Genomic DNA, 17,949 nt, shown 5'->3' with positions numbered 1-17,949 from the left:
AAGGCTCAGAATTCCGAGCCCACCCGCTGGCGGTGATGCAGGGCAGTCTGGAGCGACTGCTGATGCTGACATCTGGTCCGGACTGAAGGACCTGCCAACGATTACGGACATGTCGTCTACTGTCACTGCATATGATTCTCTCACCATTGAAAGAATGGTGGAGGATTATATGAGTGACCGCATCCAAGTAGGCACGTCAGACAGTCCGTACGTATACTGGCAGGAAAAAGAGGCAATTTGGAGGCCCTTGCACAAACTGGCTTTATTCTACCTAAGTTGCCCTCCCACAAGTGTGTACTCCGAAAGAGTGTTTAGTGCCGCCGCTCACCTTGTCAGCAATCGGCGTACGAGGTTACTTCCAGAAAATGTGGAGAAGATGATGTTCATTAAAATGAATTATAATCAATTGCTCCGTGGAGACATTGACCAGCAGCAATTGCCTCCACAAAGTATACAGGGAGCTGAGATGGTGGATTCCAGTGGGGACGAATTGATAATCTGTGAGGAGGGGGATGTACACGGTGATGAATCGGAGGATGGTGATGAGGTGGACATCTTGCCTCTATAGAGCCAGTTTGTGCAAGGAGAGATTTATTGCTTCTTTTTTGGTGGGGGTCCAAACCAACCCGTCATTTCAGTCACAGTCGTGTGGCAGACCCTGTCACTGAAATGATGGGTTGGTTAAAGTGTGCATGTCCTGTTTATACAACATAAGGGTGGGTGGGAGGGCCCAAGGCAATTCCACCTTGCACCTCTTTTTTCTTTTATTTTTCTTTGCGTCATGTGCTGTTTGGGGAGTGTTTTTTGGAAGGGCCATCCTGCGTGACACTGCAGTGACACTCCTAGATGGGCCAGGTGTTTGTGTCGGCCACTTGGGTCGCTGAGCTTAGTCACACAGCTACCTCATTGCGCCTCTTTTTTTCTTTGCGTCATGTGCTGTTTGGGGAGTGTTTTTTGGAAGGGCCATCCTGCGTGACACTGCAGTGACACTCCTAGATGGGCCAGGTGTTTGTGTCGTCCACTTGGGTCGCTGAGCTTAGTCACACAGCTACCTCATTGCGCCACTTTTTTTCTTTGCGTCATGTGCTGTTTGGGGAGTGTTTTTTGGAAGGGCCATCCTGCGTGACACTGCAGTGCCACTCCTAGATGGGCCAGGTGTTTGTGTCGGCCACTTGGGTCGCTGAGCTTAGTCACACAGCTACCTCATTGCGCCTCTTTTTTTCTTTGCGTCATGTGCTGTTTGGGGAGTGTTTTTGGAAGGGCCATCCTGCGTGACACTGCAGTGCCACTCCTAGATGGGCCAGGTGTTTGTGTCGGCCACTTGGGTCGCTGAGCTTAGTCACACAGCTACCTCATTGCGCCTCTTTTTTTCTTTGCGTCATGTGCTGTTTGGGGAGTGTTTTTTGGAAGGGCCATCCTGCGTGACACTGCAGTGCCACTCCTAGATGGGCCAGGTGTTTGTGTCGGCCACTTGGGTCGCTGAGCTTAGTCACACAGCTACCTCATTGCGCCTCTTTTTTTTTTTTGCGTCATGTGCTGTTTGGGGAGTGTTTTTTGGAAGGGCCATCATGCGTGACACTGCAGTGCCACTCCTAGATGGGCCAGGTGTTTGTGTCGGCCACTTGGGTCACTGAGCTTAGTCATCCAGCGACCTCGGTGCAAATTTTAGGACTAAAAATAATATTGTGAGGTGTGAGGTGTTAAGAATAGACTGAAAATTAGTGGAAATTATGGTTATTGAGGTTAATAATACTTTGGGATCAAAATGACTCCCAAATTCTATGATTTAAGCTGTTTTTTAGGGTTTTTTGAAAAAAACACCCGAATCCAAAACACACCCGAATCCGACAAAAAAAATTCGGTGAGGTTTAGCCAAAACGCGTTCAAACCCAAAACACGGCCGCGGAACCGAACCCAAAACCAAAACACAAAACCCGAAAAATTTCCGGTGCACATCTCTAGTGGCCATGCCATGTCACTGTGCAGGAGCCAGCACCGCTCACACACTAGTCCCCGGTGCAGCCCCCAACCCCCGGGACACCCGGAGCAACAAAATGTAGATTCAGGCCACCAGGCCACGCCCCTACCTATGAAACCATGCCTCCTTTTTACCATTGCGCTGCTTATCTGCGCGCACTGCATTACAATCTCCCTCGCCACCTCTCTGGGTGTCACCAGTGATAGTGACACCTCTGCCATGCTTGTAGCAGCTGGTCCTAAGATCTACGCCTCAAGCCCTGAGTGTTTGCCCTTGTGACTTGTTGATCATCATAGCAAAGCAGATGCTTACAGAAAACTGCAGGGGCTTAGATTGAAAATAAAAAAAATTGATGGGTATAAGGTAGAGAGGAGCGGGTTCGGTTCTCCGAGAACCGAATTCCCCACGAACCCCACGAACTCCTCCTCCGAGGCAGGCTCGGTTGTTCCCGCCTGACTCGGAAAACCTGAACAAGGGAAAATGTCATCATCCCGCTGTCGGATTCTCGCGAGATTCGGATTCCATATAAAGAGCTGCGCGTTGCCGCCATTTTTACTCGTGCATTGAAGAGAGAGCGGAGAGGACGTGGCTATATTCTCTCAGTGGAAATCTCAATATCAGTGCTCAGTATCAGTGGATACTTATTGCTGCTCAGTAATACTAGTAGTGTGTCTCTCCTGCTCAGTGTCAGTTCTCAGTAGTATCCTCATCAGTGCTCAGTATCACTGCTCATTGTCTTGTGCTGCATTGTTGTGCTCAGCATACTACAGTACATTACTAATAGTCCAGTGCTGCATCTTGCTGCTCAGTGTCAGTTCTAGTATCCTCATCAGTGCTCACTATCACTGCTCATTGCATTGTGGTGTTCTGTATACTACAGTAACATAGTAATATAGTAACATATAGTAACATAGTTTTTGAGGTTGAATAGAGGCAAATTGCCCATCGTGTTCAACCTGTTTTAAGTTGTGATGATTCTACATACTTGCTGAATAATGTTTTATGACTAGTTAGCTACTACAACTCATGTTACCCCCGGATTAACCATGTTGATATTTTAAGTATTATAACCTTGGATAGCTTTTTCATTCAGAAATGTATCCATTCCTTTTTTAAATCCAATTACAGAGTCCGCCATTACCACCTTCCCTGGCAGGGAATTCCACATCCTGATTGCCCTAACAGTGAAGATCATAGTATCTCACCTGGCAGGTAAGTAGGAGTTGGGCCAGAGCTGTGGAGGATTGCTGCTCGGGCACCCCCTGTCAAATGAAGGAGATCCAACTGAGGCAGCACAAGGGAACTCTCGAAAGAAGAACACGGCTAGAGGAAGATCTGAGACAAAGAAATCTGACTTTTACCAGAGCTGACCAGAGGAAAGCACAAACACAGTCCCCCACTACCACAAATAATGCAGTCGAGTTTCCCACATTTGGGGAAATCACAGGGGTCAGCATACCCAGAATGCAATGAATGAACCTCACCCTGGGAGAACAATCTTCATGACCATGGTATCGCCTATGCAAAATAAGTATGATTTGGGATAGGGCTGGGGAGGGCCGCTGCTCAGGCACATCTCTGTCAAGTAAAGGAGATTCAACTGAGGCAGCACAAGGGAACTCTCATCTGGGGACAACAACTGCAGGGAGAACACATATTTTCAGATGAACATGGGAGGGCAGAAGGCTGCCTAATACTGAAGCACCCCCAAACAACAAACCAAATGCAACAACTAGTACAAGCATTCCTGGGGGAAGTTCTGCAGAAGACGGATTTGCATACGGTGATGTCATCCAAGCAGTGGGCCAAAGTTGGCTGGATCCCTCATCTGCATATGAAAAGAGAAAAGGGGTATGCAGGGCATGGCGGCCTTTTGCGGCGCTTGGATGACCCTTAGTTCGCATTAAACACCCCCACCCTCCTTCGGTGTGGGGCTCATGTTGACAATGCCCCAGCCCCTGAAGCATTCAAGCTGATTTCTTACAGCAGCTTGGCACTGTAACAGCTCCAGAGCTGCTCTGTAAGGCAAGTAAAAGGGTGTGTAGTTTGCATTGTGCATTGGAAGGCACAAAGTAAGCAGACAGGAGGAGAAGTCAGGATAGTGCACAAGGGTATAAAAGGGAGGGGCTCAAGAAAAAAGAAGTGGAAACAGACAGCAAACTAGGCTGGAGAGAGACCTGAGACAAAGAGATCTGAATTATACGAGAGCCGACCAGGGGAAACACAAATTATGCAGTCAAGTTTCCCACATTTGGGGAAATCGCAGGGGCAGCACACCCAGAGTGCAATGGGTGAGCCTTGCCCTGGAAGAAGCACCTTCATGATCATAGTATCTCACCTGGCAGGTAAGTAGGAGTTGGGCTTGAGCTGGGGAGGGTCGCTGCTCGGGCACCCCCCTGTCAAGTGAAGGAGATCCAACTGAGGCAGCACAAGGGAACTCTCGAAAGAAGAACAAGGCTAGAGGAAGATCTGAAACAAAGAAATCTGACTTTTACCAGAGCTGACCAGAGGAAAACACAAACACAGTCCCCCACTACCACAAATAATGCAGTCGAGTTACCCACATTTGGGGAAATCACAGGGGTCAGCATACCCAGAATGCAATGAATGAACCTCACCCTGGGAGAATAATCTTCATGACCATTGTATCTCATATGCAAAATAAGTATGATTTGGGATAGGGCTGGGGAGGGCCGCTGCTCAGGCACATCTCTGTCAAGTAAAGGAGATTCAACTGAGGCAGCACAAGGGAACTCTCATCTGGGGACAACAACTGCAGGGAGAACACATATTTTCAGATGAACATGGGAGGGCAGAAGGCTGCCTAATACTGAAGCACCCCCAAACAACAAACCAAATGCAACAACTAGTGCAAGCATTCCTGGGGGAAGGCCTGCCGCAGATGGATTTGCATATGGTCATGTCATCCAAGCAGTGGGTCAAAGTTGGCTTCAACCCTCGTCTGCATATGAAAAGAGAAAAGGGGCGTGCAGGGCATGGCGGCCTTTTGCGGTGCTTGGATGACACTTAGTTTGCATGAAACACCCCCACCCTCCTTCGGTGTGGGTCTCATGTTGGCCATGCCCCAGCCCCTGAAGCATTCAAGCTGATTTCTTGCAGCAGCTTGGCACTGTAACAGCTCCAGAGCTGCTCTGTAAGGCAAGTAAAAGGGTGTGGGCCCTGCAGCACTACCTGTAGTTTGCATTGTGCATTGGAAGGCACAAAGTAAGCAGACAGGAGGAGAAGTCAGGATAGTGCACAAGGGTATAAAAGGGAGGGGCTCAAGAAAAAAGAAGTGGAAACAGACAGCAAACTAGGCTGTAGAGAGACCTGAGACAAAGAGATCTGAATTATACGAGAGCCGACCAGGGGAAACACAAATTCTGCAGTCAAGTTTCCCACATTTGGGGAAATCGCAGGGGCAGCACACCCAGAGTGCAATGGGTGAGCCTTGCCCTGGGAGAAGCACCTTCATGATCATAGTATCTCACCTGGCAGGTAAGTAGGAGTTGGGCTAGAGCTGGGGAGGGTCGCTGCTCGGGCACCCCCCTGTCAAGTGAAGGAGATCCAACTGAGGCAGCACAAGGGAACTCTCGAAAGAAGAACAAGGCTAGAGGAAGATCTGAGACAAAGAAATCTGACTTTTACCAGAGCTGACCAGAGGAAAACACAAACACAGTCCCCCACTACAACAAATAATGCAGTCGAGTTTCCCACATTTGGGGAAATCACAGGGGTCAGCATACCCAGAATGCAATGAATGAACCTCACCCTGGGAGAACAATCTTCATGACCATGGTATCTCCTATGCAAAATAAGTATGATTTGGGATAGGGCTGGGGAGGGCTGCTGCTCAGGCACATCTCTGTCAAGTAAAGGAGATTCAACTGAGGCAGCACAAGGGAACTCTCATCTGGGGACAACAACTGCAGGGAGAACACATATTTTCAGATGAACATGGGAGGGCAGAAGGCTGCCTAATACTGAAGCACCCCCAAACAACAAACCAAATGCAACAACTAGTGCAAGCATTCCTGGGGGAAGGCCTGCAGCAGATGGATTTGCATATGGTGATGTCATCCAAGCAGTGGGTCAAAGTTGGCTTCAACCCTCGTCTGCATATGAAAAGAGAAAAGGGGCGTGCAGGGCATGGCGGCCTTTTGCGGCGCTTGGATGACCCCTAGTTCGCATTAAACACCTCCACCCTCCTTCGGTGTGGGGCTCATGTTGGCTATGCCACAGCCCCTGAAGCATACAAGCTGATTTCTTGCAGCAGCTGGGCACTGTAACAGCTCCAGAGCTGCTCTGTACGGCAAGTAAAAGGGTGTGGGCCCTGCAGCACTACCTGTAGTTTGGAAGGCACAAAGTAAGCAGACGGGAGAAGTCAGGATAGTGCGCAAGGGCATAGAAGGGAGCAGCTCAAGAAAAGAGAAGTGGAAACAGACAGCAAACTAGGCTGGAGAGAGACCTGAGACAAAGAGATCTGAATTATACGAGAGCCGACCAGGGGAAACACAAATTATGCAGTCAAGTTTCCCACATTTGGGGAAATCGCAGGAGCAGCACACCCAGAGTGCAATGGGTGAGCCTTGCCCTGGGAGAAGCACCTTCATGATCATAGTATCTCACCTGGCAGGTAAGTAGGATTTGGGCTAGAGCTGGGGAGGGTCGCTGCTCGGGTACCCCCCTGTCAAGTGAAGGAGATCCAACTGAGGCAGCACAAGGGAACTCTCGAAAGAAGAACAAGGCTAGAGGAAGATCTGAGACAAAGAAATCTGACTTTTACCAGAGCTGACCAGAGGAAAGCACAAACACAGTCCCCCACTACCACAAATAATGCAGTCGAGTTTCCCACATTTGGGGAAATCACAGGGGTCAGCATACCCAGAATGCAATGAATGAACCTCACCCTGGGAAAACAATCTTCATGACCATGGTATCGCCTATGCAAAATAAGTATGATTTGGGATAGGGCTGGGGAGGGCCGCTGCTCAGGCACATCTCTGTCAAGTAAAGGAGATTCAACTGAGGCAGCACAAGGGAACTCTCATCTGGGGACAACAACTGCAGGGAGAACACATATTTTCAGATGAACATGGGAGGGCAGAAGGCTGCCTAATACTGAAGCACCCCCAAACAACAAACCAAATGCAACAACTAGTGCAAGCATTCCTGGGGGAAGGCCTGCAGCAGATGGATTTGCATATGGTGATGTCATCCAAGCAGTGGGTCAAAGTTGGCTTCAACCCTCGTCTGCATGTGAAAAGAGAAAAGGGGCGTGCAGGGCATGGCGGCCTTTTGCGGCGCTTGGATGACCCCTAGTTCGCATTAAACACCTCCACCCTCCTTCGGTGTGGGGCTCATGTTGGCTATGCCTCAGCCCCTGAAGCATTCAAGCTGATTTCTTGCAGTAGCTGGGCTCTGTAACAGCTCCAGAGCTGCTCTGTACGGCAAGTAAAAGGGTGTGGGCCCTGCAGCACTACCTGTAGTTTGCATTGTGCATTGGAAGGCACAAAGTAAGCAGACGGGAGAAGTAAGGATAGTGCGCAAGGGCATAGAAGGGAGCGGCTCAAGAAAAGAGAAGTGGAAACAGACAGCAAACTAGGCTGGAGAGAGACCTGAGACAAAGAGATCTGAATTACATGAGAGCCGACCAGGGAACACTCAAATTATGCAGTCAAGTTTCCCACATTTGGGGAAATCGCAGGGGCAGCACACCCAGAGTGCAATGGGTGAGCCTTGCCCTGGGAGAAGCACCTTCATGATCATAGTATCTCACCTGGCAGGTAAGTAGGAGTTGGGCTAGAGCTGGGGAGGGTCGCTGCTCGGGCACCCCCCTGTCAAGTGAAGGAGATCCAACTGAGGCAGCACAAGGGAACTCTCGAAAGAAGAACAAGGCTAGAGGAAGATCTGAGACAAAGAAATCTGACTTTTACCAGAGCTGACCAGAGGAAAACACAAACACAGTCCCCCACTACAACAAATAATGCAGTCGAGTTTCCCACATTTGGGGAAATCACAGGGGTCAGCATACCCAGAATGCAATGAATGAACCTCACCCTGGGAGAACAATCTTCATGACCATGGTATCTCCTATGCAAAATAAGTATGATTTGGGATAGGGCTGGGGAGGGCCGCTGCTCAGGCACATCTCTGTCAAGTAAAGGAGATTCAACTGAGGCAGCACAAGGGAACTCTCATCTGGGGACAACAACTGCAGGGAGAACACATATTTTCAGATGAACATGGGAGGGCAGAAGGCTGCCTAATACTGAAGCACCCCCAAACAACAAACCAAATGCAACAACTAGTGCAAGCATTCCTGGGGGAAGGCCTGCAGCAGATGGATTTGCATATGGTGATGTCATCCAAGCAGTGGGTCAAAGTTGGCTTCAACCCTCGTCTGCATGTGAAAAGAGAAAAGGGGCGTGCAGGGCATGGCGGCCTTTTGCGGCGCTTGGATGACCCCTAGTTCGCATTAAACACCTCCACCCTCCTTCGGTGTGGGGCTCATGTTGGCTATGCCTCAGCCCCTGAAGCATTCAAGCTGATTTCTTGCAGTAGCTGGGCTCTGTAACAGCTCCAGAGCTGCTCTGTACGGCAAGTAAAAGGGTGTGGGCCCTGCAGCACTACCTGTAGTTTGCATTGTGCATTGGAAGGCACAAAGTAAGCAGACGGGAGAAGTAAGGATAGTGCGCAAGGGCATAGAAGGGAGCGGCTCAAGAAAAGAGAAGTGGAAACAGACAGCAAACTAGGCTGGAGAGAGACCTGAGACAAAGAGATCTGAATTACATGAGAGCCGACCAGGGAACACTCAAATTATGCAGTCAAGTTTCCCACATTTGGGGAAATCGCAGGGGCAGCACACCCAGAGTGCAATGGGTGAGCCTTGCCCTGGGAGAAGCACCTTCATGATCATAGTATCTCACCTGGCAGGTAAGTAGGAGTTGGGCTAAAGCTGGGGAGGGTCGCTGCTCGGGCACCCCCCTGTCAAGTGAAGGAGATCCAACTGAGGCAGCACAAGGGAACTCTCGAAAGAAGAACAAGGCTAGAGGAAGATCTGAGACAAAGAAATCTGACTTTTACCAGAGCTGACCAGAGGAAAACACAAACACAGTCCCCCACTACAACAAATAATGCAGTCGAGTTTCCCACATTTGGGGAAATCACAGGGGTCAGCATACCCAGAATGCAATGAATGAACCTCACCCTGGGAGAACAATCTTCATGACCATGGTATCTCCTATGCAAAATAAGTATGATTTGGGATAGGGCTGGGGAGGGCCGCTGCTCAGGCACATCTCTGTCAAGTAAAGGAGATTCAACTGAGGCAGCACAAGGGAACTCTCATCTGGGGACAACAACTGCAGGGAGAACACATATTTTCAGATGAACATGGGAGGGCAGAAGGCTGCCTAATACTGAAGCACCCCCAAACAACAAACCAAATGCAACAACTAGTGCAAGCATTCCTGGGGGAAGGCCTGCAGCAGATGGATTTGCATATGGTGATGTCATCCAAGCAGTGGGTCAAAGTTGGCTTCAACCCTCGTCTGCATATGAAAAGAGAAAAGGGGCGTGCAGGGCATGGCGGCCTTTTGCGGCGCTTGGATGACCCCTAGTTCGCATTAAACACCTCCACCCTCCTTCGGTGTGGGGCTCATGTTGGCTATGCCACAGCCCCTGAAGCATACAAGCTGATTTCTTGCAGCAGCTGGGCACTGTAACAGCTCCAGAGCTGCTCTGTACGGCAAGTAAAAGGGTGTGGGCCCTGCAGCACTACCTGTAGTTTGGAAGGCACAAAGTAAGCAGACGGGAGAAGTCAGGATAGTGCGCAAGGGCATAGAAGGGAGCAGCTCAAGAAAAGAGAAGTGGAAACAGACAGCAAACTAGGCTGGAGAGAGACCTGAGACAAAGAGATCTGAATTATACGAGAGCCGACCAGGGGAAACACAAATTATGCAGTCAAGTTTCCCACATTTGGGGAAATCGCAGGAGCAGCACACCCAGAGTGCAATGGGTGAGCCTTGCCCTGGGAGAAGCACCTTCATGATCATAGTATCTCACCTGGCAGGTAAGTAGGATTTGGGCTAGAGCTGGGGAGGGTCGCTGCTCGGGTACCCCCCTGTCAAGTGAAGGAGATCCAACTGAGGCAGCACAAGGGAACTCTCGAAAGAAGAACAAGGCTAGAGGAAGATCTGAGACAAAGAAATCTGACTTTTACCAGAGCTGACCAGAGGAAAGCACAAACACAGTCCCCCACTACCACAAATAATGCAGTCGAGTTTCCCACATTTGGGGAAATCACAGGGGTCAGCATACCCAGAATGCAATGAATGAACCTCACCCTGGGAAAACAATCTTCATGACCATGGTATCGCCTATGCAAAATAAGTATGATTTGGGATAGGGCTGGGGAGGGCCGCTGCTCAGGCACATCTCTGTCAAGTAAAGGAGATTCAACTGAGGCAGCACAAGGGAACTCTCATCTGGGGACAACAACTGCAGGGAGAACACATATTTTCAGATGAACATGGGAGGGCAGAAGGCTGCCTAAAACTGAAGCACCCCCAAACAACAAACCAAATGCAACAACTAGTGCAAGCATTCCTGGGGGAAGGCCTGCAGCAGATGGATTTGCATATGGTGATGTCATCCAAGCAGTGGGTCAAAGTTGGCTTCAACCCTCGTCTGCATGTGAAAAGAGAAAAGGGGCGTGCAGGGCATGGCGGCCTTTTGCGGCGCTTGGATGACCCCTAGTTCGCATTAAACACCTCCACCCTCCTTCGGTGTGGGGCTCATGTTGGCTATGCCTCAGCCCCTGAAGCATTCAAGCTGATTTCTTGCAGTAGCTGGGCTCTGTAACAGCTCCAGAGCTGCTCTGTACGGCAAGTAAAAGGGTGTGGGCCCTGCAGCACTACCTGTAGTTTGCATTGTGCATTGGAAGGCACAAAGTAAGCAGACGGGAGAAGTAAGGATAGTGCGCAAGGGCATAGAAGGGAGCGGCTCAAGAAAAGAGAAGTGGAAACAGACAGCAAACTAGGCTGGAGAGAGACCTGAGACAAAGAGATCTGAATTACATGAGAGCCGACCAGGGAACACTCAAATTATGCAGTCAAGTTTCCCACATTTGGGGAAATCGCAGGGGCAGCACACCCAGAGTGCAATGGGTGAGCCTTGCCCTGGGAGAAGCAACTTCATGATCATAGTATCTCACCTGGCTGGTAAGTAGGAGTTGGGCTAGAGCTTGGGAGGGTCGCTGCTCGGGCACCCCCCTGTCAAGTGAAGGAGATCCAACTGAGGCAGCACAAGGGAACTCTCGAAAGAAGAACAAGGCTAGAGGAAGATCTGAGACAAAGAAATATGACTTTTACCAGAGCTGACCAGAGGAAAGCACAAACACAGTCCCCCACTACCACAAATAATGCAGTCGAGTTTCCCACATTTGGGGAAATCACAGGGGTCAGCATACCCAGAATGCAATGAATGAACCTAACCCTGGGAGAACAATCTTCATGACCATGGTATCTCCTATGCAAAATAAGTATGATTTGGGATAGGGCTGGGGAGGGCCGTTGCTCAGGCACATCTCTGTCAAGTAAGTTGCATTTGATTTGTTGTTTGGGGGTGCTTCAGTATTAGGCAGCCTTCTGCCCTACCATGTTCATCTGAAAATATGTGTTCTCCCTGCAGTTGTTGTCCCCAGATGAGAGTTCCCTTGTGCTGCCTCAGTTGAATCTCCTTTTGGAGAAGACCTCAATAAGATTGTAGCTGATCTGGCTACTGCTAAAACAGCTTGCCTACCTAGTATGACTCCTACCACGCAGAAGGCTAAAAGTACTTTTCTTGGCCCTTTCATCTTCCAGGTAAAGCGTACCCAAGGTCAGGCATACCCAAAGCAAGCTCATGTTTCCAGACCTGCCAAGCCCAGACTGAAGCAATCCTGGGCTGCCCATCAGCCTGCTTCCAAAACGGACAAGCCTGCCGCATGACGGTGCAGGCCTCCCTCTGGGGGATCCCAGGGTGGGGGGCCCGACTTCTAGGTTTGGCAAAGAAAGGTATAATTCTAAGCTAGAGAATTCTGTTTGGAGCTCACCTTGCACTTTGTGAAGAAATAATCAGCATTGTGGCTGAGCAGATACATGTAGTGTGTGGCTGCAAACTGCATGGATCTGCTGCGTTGTAATGCTGATTCTTTTTTTTTTGCAAAGTACCAATAGCTTCATATAATGTTCACAATTTTTATGCAGGATCAAATAGCTCAATAGGTAGGGTGTTTGATTAGAATTCAACAGGTTATAGGTTTGAATCCTGGGTATGGTAGTTTGAGATGTGTTATTTAATAAAGTATGTTGTTCTGACTGCTGGCATCCTATCACCTGGGATATCATACTAAATAAATGGAGGTGATCAAATTTTTTTTTTTTAACTAGGGACAATTTCCAGATACTTCTCTTTATAACTGAGATTGCCCCCTGGAACTTCACATCAGTTGACAACTATGCATGAGTGGGCAGTGCTTGCCCTGGATCTGCCCACCCATTTATGTGCCGTCATAAAATAAAGCATGACTGACAGTTATCCTGGGCGTACACTACACAATTATCTGTCAGGCTATCTATCCAGTCTGGATGGATGGAATGAAAATCTGGTAATGTATTGGAGCAAATGTCAATTAGCCATTTGCTCCCAAACACTAGAAAAGTGGTCAAAAATGGTCATTACACAAATTGGTTAAACCCAAAATTTAACCAATTTGTTTAGGGGACCATTTTTGTCCATTTTTTAGTGTTTGAGAGTAAATCGTTGATGGTCATTTGCTCACATAGATAACCGGATTTCTATTCCAACCAGCCAGTGTTGGAGAGATGGTCTGCCAGATTACATAATGCATACCAGAGCCATAACTAGACTTTTTGGATCCCTGTGACAGAGAATTATATGCCCCCCCCCCTCCCTCCCTCCCTCCCTCCCCATTTTTTCAATATGGACAAAAGGTGCATGCCTTGTGGGGAAGGGGCATAACAAGATTGGTCTCAGAGAAAGCACATGAGATATGAAGATATATCTAGTATACTTGACACTCAATGGTTTGTGGTATTGCCGGGGTGCCCTCCTTAAATGCATATACAGTCACACATGGCATGTTTGTGTAAATGGCATATCAGCAGTCAGCACTAACTGGTGACATGCCATTTGTACAAGTAAGCCATGTGTGACTAATATATACAAACATACACCTCAAACTATCATACCCAGGATTCAAACCTATAACCTGTTGAATTCTAATCAAACACCCTGCCCATTGAGCTACTTGATCCTGCATTTATTCTAACCTCCAAAAACAGATTCAGTTGCATTTTCCAGCGTGTATTGTTTGCGCCTTTGCAAATGTCTTACATCGACAAACTTATTTAGTACTATTTTGCAAATAGGGTTACATTGTCGCAACATTGTGTTCCCTAATTGCTTGAATATTTAAATGCAAAAATTGATAAAGACACCTGATAATTGCTCTGTGGAGTCTTATTTTGTGTCTACTTCTTATCTACATTTAATTCCCTACCTCTAATCAAGGCATTTTTAAATGCTGGGCGCTGCCAGGACGTGAGGCCTACCTAGTCTTTAGATCTGAATTTGAATGTACTTGTGAACTAACTTAATTTCCTACTTCTAAATTCATTCCTAAATTCACTACTTACATTAATCCTGTAGTTGGGCATTTTGAGCCTTCAATTGTGGGCATTGTTTTGTGTCCAGACCAGCAGCTGGTGGTGTGCATTTGCTGGAAAGGCATCGAAGACCTCCGATATGCTGCATCTCCTGATGTGTGTCTGCCTCAAGTGGCTGTCAGCAAATGCATGCTAGACACCCCATTCCAAGCTGATTGTGACATCACGGAACATGCATCATAGAACAGGCATGCTAGAACATGGGTCTTCAACCTGCGACCCTCCAGCTGCTGTGGAACTACATATCCCAGCATGCCCTGCCTCAGTTTTAGCATACCTTAATAGCAAAACTGTGGCAGGGCATGCTGGGATGTGTAGTTTCACAGCAGCTGGAGGGCCACAGGATGAAGACCCATGTGCTAGAACCAAACCGCAGGTACATTGAATGCTAGCAAGCTGAATGTTTAAATCCTTTTTGTTCCGCAGCATTCCAATGCGGAAGATTCCATGGAACCAGAGATTATTCCATTGAGAAGGACATGCTGCCTGGATGACTGCACTGTGCAAATTAAATCACGGAGCTAGTTGGCTTGTGGGTGGCTCTGGTGACTGGGTGGTTGGGTGGGCGGTATGTCGGAGGTGGAGCACATGCAAATGAATGTGTATCATCCAGCTAGTGAGAGAGAAAACTAATGCAGGAGTGTGCCTGTTTGTCAGTGAGTTATGCACCTTGCCAGACGTCAAATCTACATGGAGCAACTGGAGGGGACAAGAGCAGGTTTGGAAAATATAGACAGAAGAGCATATATGCTGGCGCATTCTCCATGATTGTGTCAGCTTATGTTTTGGTGCACTGCACTTTCCTCCACTAAGTTTTAGCCATTTTGTTTAAACGCAAGTGTAGTTGCTTCTCGCTCTTTTGGCTGTGATATTGTATCGTGGTTGAAGAGTCTGCTGGAGGGATTGTTTTCTTCATTGGCGAGAGACTGAAGATATTCCAGGATGGAAGGCTTGGGAACACTATCTGTTTTTCAGTTGTGGAAGAGTTGAAAGACCGGATTGGACTACATTCTATAGTAAAGGGTATTTTTGTATTTATTAATCCTCCCTTTATATGTGTCTGTCTTTCAATAAAGCTTTGGGCTTGTGATTCCGTCACCCTCTTACACTCCACACCCATAGCCTTATTAACTATTGTATTGTTTAAATGTATAGTGCAGTTCATGATTTATAGTGTAGGCTGGCCTGTGCTGTAGTTCTTGAACTGTACTATACCGACAGCATTTGTATTGTGTTTTGGCTGTGCTGCAACACAGTACTTATGTGTGTAATGTTTATGTATGTTTTTTTTGCTTCTTTATGTCAATAAAGACTGCTTTTTCAATCCAATATCTGAAAACAATCAATGTTTATCTTTGATGGCAATAGAAGTGGTATGATATTTGCTGCTTTTGAAAGGCAATATCTGATATGTCCCCTATCTGGGAACCATATATTAAATGGCTTTTCAGAAAAGGGAGATGGGAGAAGAGCTTTCAGTACTTGTAGGACCGATGCACATTTCCTATTCAAGCCTCCAAAAACAGATTCAGTTGCATTTTCCAGCGTGTTTTGGATGCGCCTTTGCAAATGTCTTACATCGACAAACTTATTTAGTACTATTTTGCAAATAGGGTTACATTGTTGCAACATTGTGTTCCCTAATTGCTTGATTTTTTAAATGCAACAATTGATAAAAACACCTGATAACTGCTCTGCGGAGTCTTATTTTGTGTCTACTTCTTATCTACATTTAATTCCGTACCTCTAATCAAGGCATTTTTAAATGCTGGCGGCTGCCAGGACGTGAGGCCTACCTAGACTTTAGATCTGAATTTGAATGTACTTGTGAACTAACTTAATTTCCTACTTCTAAATTCATTCCTAAATTCACTACTTACATGAATCCTGTAGTTGGGCATTTTGGGACTTCGATTGTGGGCATTGTTTTGTGTCCAGACCAGCAGCAGGTGGTGTGCATTTGCTGGAAAGGCATCGAAGACCTCCGATATGCTGCATCTCCTGATGTGTGTCTCCCTCAAGTGGCTGTCAGCAAATGCCTGCTAGACACCCCATTCCAAGCTGATTGTGACATCACGGAACATGCATCATAGAACAGGCATGCTAAAACATGGGTCTTCAACCTGCGACCCTCCAGCTGCTGTGGAACTACACATCCCAGCATGCCCTGCCTCAGTTTTAGCATACCTTAATAGCAAAACTGTGGCTGGGCATGCTGGGATGTGTAGTTTCACAGCAGCTGGAGGGCCACAGGATGAAGACCCATGTGCTAGAGCCAAGCCACAGGTACATTGAATGCTAGCAAGCTGAATATTTAAATCCTTTTTGTTCCGCAGCATTCCAATGCGGAAGATTCCATGGAACCAGAGATCCTTCCATTGAGAAGGACATGCTGCCTGGATGACTACACTGTGCAAATTAAATCACGGAGCCAGTTGGTTTGTGGGTGGCTCTGGTGACTGGGTGGTTGGGTGGGTGGTGTGTCGGAGGTGGAGCACATGCAAATGATTGTGTATCATCCAGCTAGTGAGAGAGAAAACTCATGCAGGAGTGTGCCTGCTTGTCAGTGGGTTATGCACCTTGCCAGACGTTAAATCTACATAGAGCAGCTGGAGGGGACAAGAGCAGGTTTGCAAAATATAGATAGAAGAGCATATATGCTGGCGCATTCTCCATGATTGTGTCAGCTTATGTTTTGGTGCACTGCACTTTCCTCCACTAAGTTTTAGCCATTTTTGTTAAGCTCAAGTGTAGTTGCTTCTCGGCCTTTTGGCTGTGATCTTGTATTGTGGTTGAAGGGTCTGCTGGAGGGAGGGATTGCTTTCTTCATTGGCGAAAGACCAAAGATATTCCAGGATGGAAGGCTTGGGAACACTATCCGTTTTTCAATTGTGGAAGAGTTGAAAGACCGGATTGGACTACATTCTGTAGTAAAGGATGTCTTTCTATTTATTAATCCTCCCCTTATATGTGTCAGTCTTTCAATAAAGCTTCGGGCTTGTGATTCCCTCACCCTCTTACACTCCACACCCATAGCCTTATTAACTGTTGTATTATTGTACAGTTTAAATGTATAGTGCAGTTCATGATTTATAGTGTAGGCTGGCCTGTGCTGTAGTTCTTGAACTGTACTATACCGTCAGCATTTCTATTGTGTTTTGGCTGTGCCGCAACGCGGTACTTATGTGTGTAATGTTTATGTATGTTTTTTTGCTTCTTTATGTGCATCGGTCCTACAAGTACTGAAAGCTCTTCTCCCATCTCCCTTTTCTGAAAAGCCATTTAATATATGGTTCCCAGATAGGGGACATATCAGATATTGGATTTCAAAAGCATCAAATATCATACCACTTTTATTGCCATCAAAGATAAACATTGATTGTTTTCAGATATTGGCTTGAAAAAGCAGTCTTTATTGGCATAAAAAAAACATACATAAACATTACACACATAAATACAGTGTTGCAGCACAGCCAAAACACAATACAAATGCTGACGGTATAGTACAGTTCAAGAACTACAGCACAGGCCAGCCTACACTATAAATCATGAACTGCACTATACATTTAAACTATACAATAATACAACAGTTAATAAGGCTATGGGTGTGGAGTGTAAGAGGGTGAGGGATTCACAAAACCGAAGCTTTATTGTAACACAGACACATATAAGGGGAGGGTCAATAAATAGAAAGATATCCTTTACTATAGAATGTAGTCCAATCCGACCTCTGTGCTCTTCCACAACTGAAAAACAGATAGTGTTCCCAAGCCTTCCATCCTGGAATATCTTTGGTCTTTCGCCAATGAAGAAAACAATCCCTCCCTCCAGCAGACCCTTCAACCACGATACAAGATCACAGCCAAAAGGCCGAGAAGCAACTACACTTGAGCTTAACAAAAATGGCTAAAACTTAGTGGAGGAAAGTGCAGTGCACCAAAACATAAGCTGACACAATCATGGAGAATGCGCCAGCATATATGCTCTTCTATCTATATTTTGCAAACCTGCTCTTGTCCCCTCCAGCTGCTCTATGTAGATTTAACGTCTGGCAAGGTGCATAACCCACTGACAAGCAGGCACACTCCTGCATGAGTTTTCTCTCTCACTAGCTGGATGATACACAATCATTTGCATGTGCTCCACATCCGACACACCACCCACCCAACCACCGAGCTCTAGCTGGCTTGGCTCTAGCACATGGGTCTTCATCCTGTGGCCCTCCAGCTGCTGTGAAAC

At 47.2% G+C, this 17,949-nt stretch overlaps 15 non-coding genes across 15 annotated transcripts; all 15 read right to left on the bottom strand.

Annotated features, from left to right (window-relative positions):
* Positions 1-3,349: 3,349 nt before the first annotated feature.
* On the bottom strand, positions 3,350-3,513 carry LOC134988747 (U1 spliceosomal RNA). Its single transcript, XR_010194139.1, has one exon. It is a non-coding gene; the product is annotated as a U1 spliceosomal RNA (small nuclear RNA).
* A 655-nt stretch (positions 3,514-4,168) lies between these two features.
* On the bottom strand, positions 4,169-4,331 carry LOC134988689 (U1 spliceosomal RNA). The gene has a single exon (XR_010194089.1). It is a non-coding gene; the product is annotated as a U1 spliceosomal RNA (small nuclear RNA).
* A 152-nt stretch (positions 4,332-4,483) lies between these two features.
* LOC134988783 (U1 spliceosomal RNA) lies at positions 4,484-4,647 on the bottom strand. Its single transcript, XR_010194173.1, has one exon. It is a non-coding gene; the product is annotated as a U1 spliceosomal RNA (small nuclear RNA).
* Positions 4,648-5,321: 674 nt separating this feature from the next.
* On the bottom strand, positions 5,322-5,484 carry LOC134988700 (U1 spliceosomal RNA). Its single transcript, XR_010194099.1, has one exon. It is a non-coding gene; the product is annotated as a U1 spliceosomal RNA (small nuclear RNA).
* Positions 5,485-5,636: 152 nt separating this feature from the next.
* LOC134988763 (U1 spliceosomal RNA) lies at positions 5,637-5,800 on the bottom strand. The gene has a single exon (XR_010194154.1). It is a non-coding gene; the product is annotated as a U1 spliceosomal RNA (small nuclear RNA).
* A 659-nt stretch (positions 5,801-6,459) lies between these two features.
* LOC134988676 (U1 spliceosomal RNA) lies at positions 6,460-6,622 on the bottom strand. Its single transcript, XR_010194081.1, has one exon. It is a non-coding gene; the product is annotated as a U1 spliceosomal RNA (small nuclear RNA).
* A 152-nt stretch (positions 6,623-6,774) lies between these two features.
* On the bottom strand, positions 6,775-6,938 carry LOC134988755 (U1 spliceosomal RNA). Its single transcript, XR_010194146.1, has one exon. It is a non-coding gene; the product is annotated as a U1 spliceosomal RNA (small nuclear RNA).
* A 671-nt stretch (positions 6,939-7,609) lies between these two features.
* On the bottom strand, positions 7,610-7,772 carry LOC134988694 (U1 spliceosomal RNA). The gene has a single exon (XR_010194094.1). It is a non-coding gene; the product is annotated as a U1 spliceosomal RNA (small nuclear RNA).
* A 152-nt stretch (positions 7,773-7,924) lies between these two features.
* LOC134988762 (U1 spliceosomal RNA) lies at positions 7,925-8,088 on the bottom strand. The gene has a single exon (XR_010194153.1). It is a non-coding gene; the product is annotated as a U1 spliceosomal RNA (small nuclear RNA).
* Positions 8,089-8,759: 671 nt separating this feature from the next.
* On the bottom strand, positions 8,760-8,922 carry LOC134988693 (U1 spliceosomal RNA). The gene has a single exon (XR_010194093.1). It is a non-coding gene; the product is annotated as a U1 spliceosomal RNA (small nuclear RNA).
* Positions 8,923-9,074: 152 nt separating this feature from the next.
* LOC134988761 (U1 spliceosomal RNA) lies at positions 9,075-9,238 on the bottom strand. Its single transcript, XR_010194152.1, has one exon. It is a non-coding gene; the product is annotated as a U1 spliceosomal RNA (small nuclear RNA).
* Positions 9,239-9,897: 659 nt separating this feature from the next.
* LOC134988675 (U1 spliceosomal RNA) lies at positions 9,898-10,060 on the bottom strand. Its single transcript, XR_010194080.1, has one exon. It is a non-coding gene; the product is annotated as a U1 spliceosomal RNA (small nuclear RNA).
* Positions 10,061-10,212: 152 nt separating this feature from the next.
* On the bottom strand, positions 10,213-10,376 carry LOC134988754 (U1 spliceosomal RNA). Its single transcript, XR_010194145.1, has one exon. It is a non-coding gene; the product is annotated as a U1 spliceosomal RNA (small nuclear RNA).
* Positions 10,377-11,047: 671 nt separating this feature from the next.
* On the bottom strand, positions 11,048-11,210 carry LOC134988717 (U1 spliceosomal RNA). The gene has a single exon (XR_010194113.1). It is a non-coding gene; the product is annotated as a U1 spliceosomal RNA (small nuclear RNA).
* Positions 11,211-11,362: 152 nt separating this feature from the next.
* Positions 11,363-11,526, bottom strand: LOC134988719 (U1 spliceosomal RNA). Its single transcript, XR_010194115.1, has one exon. It is a non-coding gene; the product is annotated as a U1 spliceosomal RNA (small nuclear RNA).
* Positions 11,527-17,949: the final 6,423 nt, after the last annotated feature.

This window comes from Pseudophryne corroboree, unplaced genomic scaffold, assembly GCF_028390025.1.
Source record: "Pseudophryne corroboree isolate aPseCor3 unplaced genomic scaffold, aPseCor3.hap2 scaffold_1084, whole genome shotgun sequence".
Classification (NCBI taxonomy): domain Eukaryota; kingdom Metazoa; phylum Chordata; class Amphibia; order Anura; family Myobatrachidae; genus Pseudophryne; species Pseudophryne corroboree.
The sequence above is the reverse complement of the archived record's forward strand: the minus strand, read 5'-3'. Positions and strand labels throughout refer to the sequence as shown.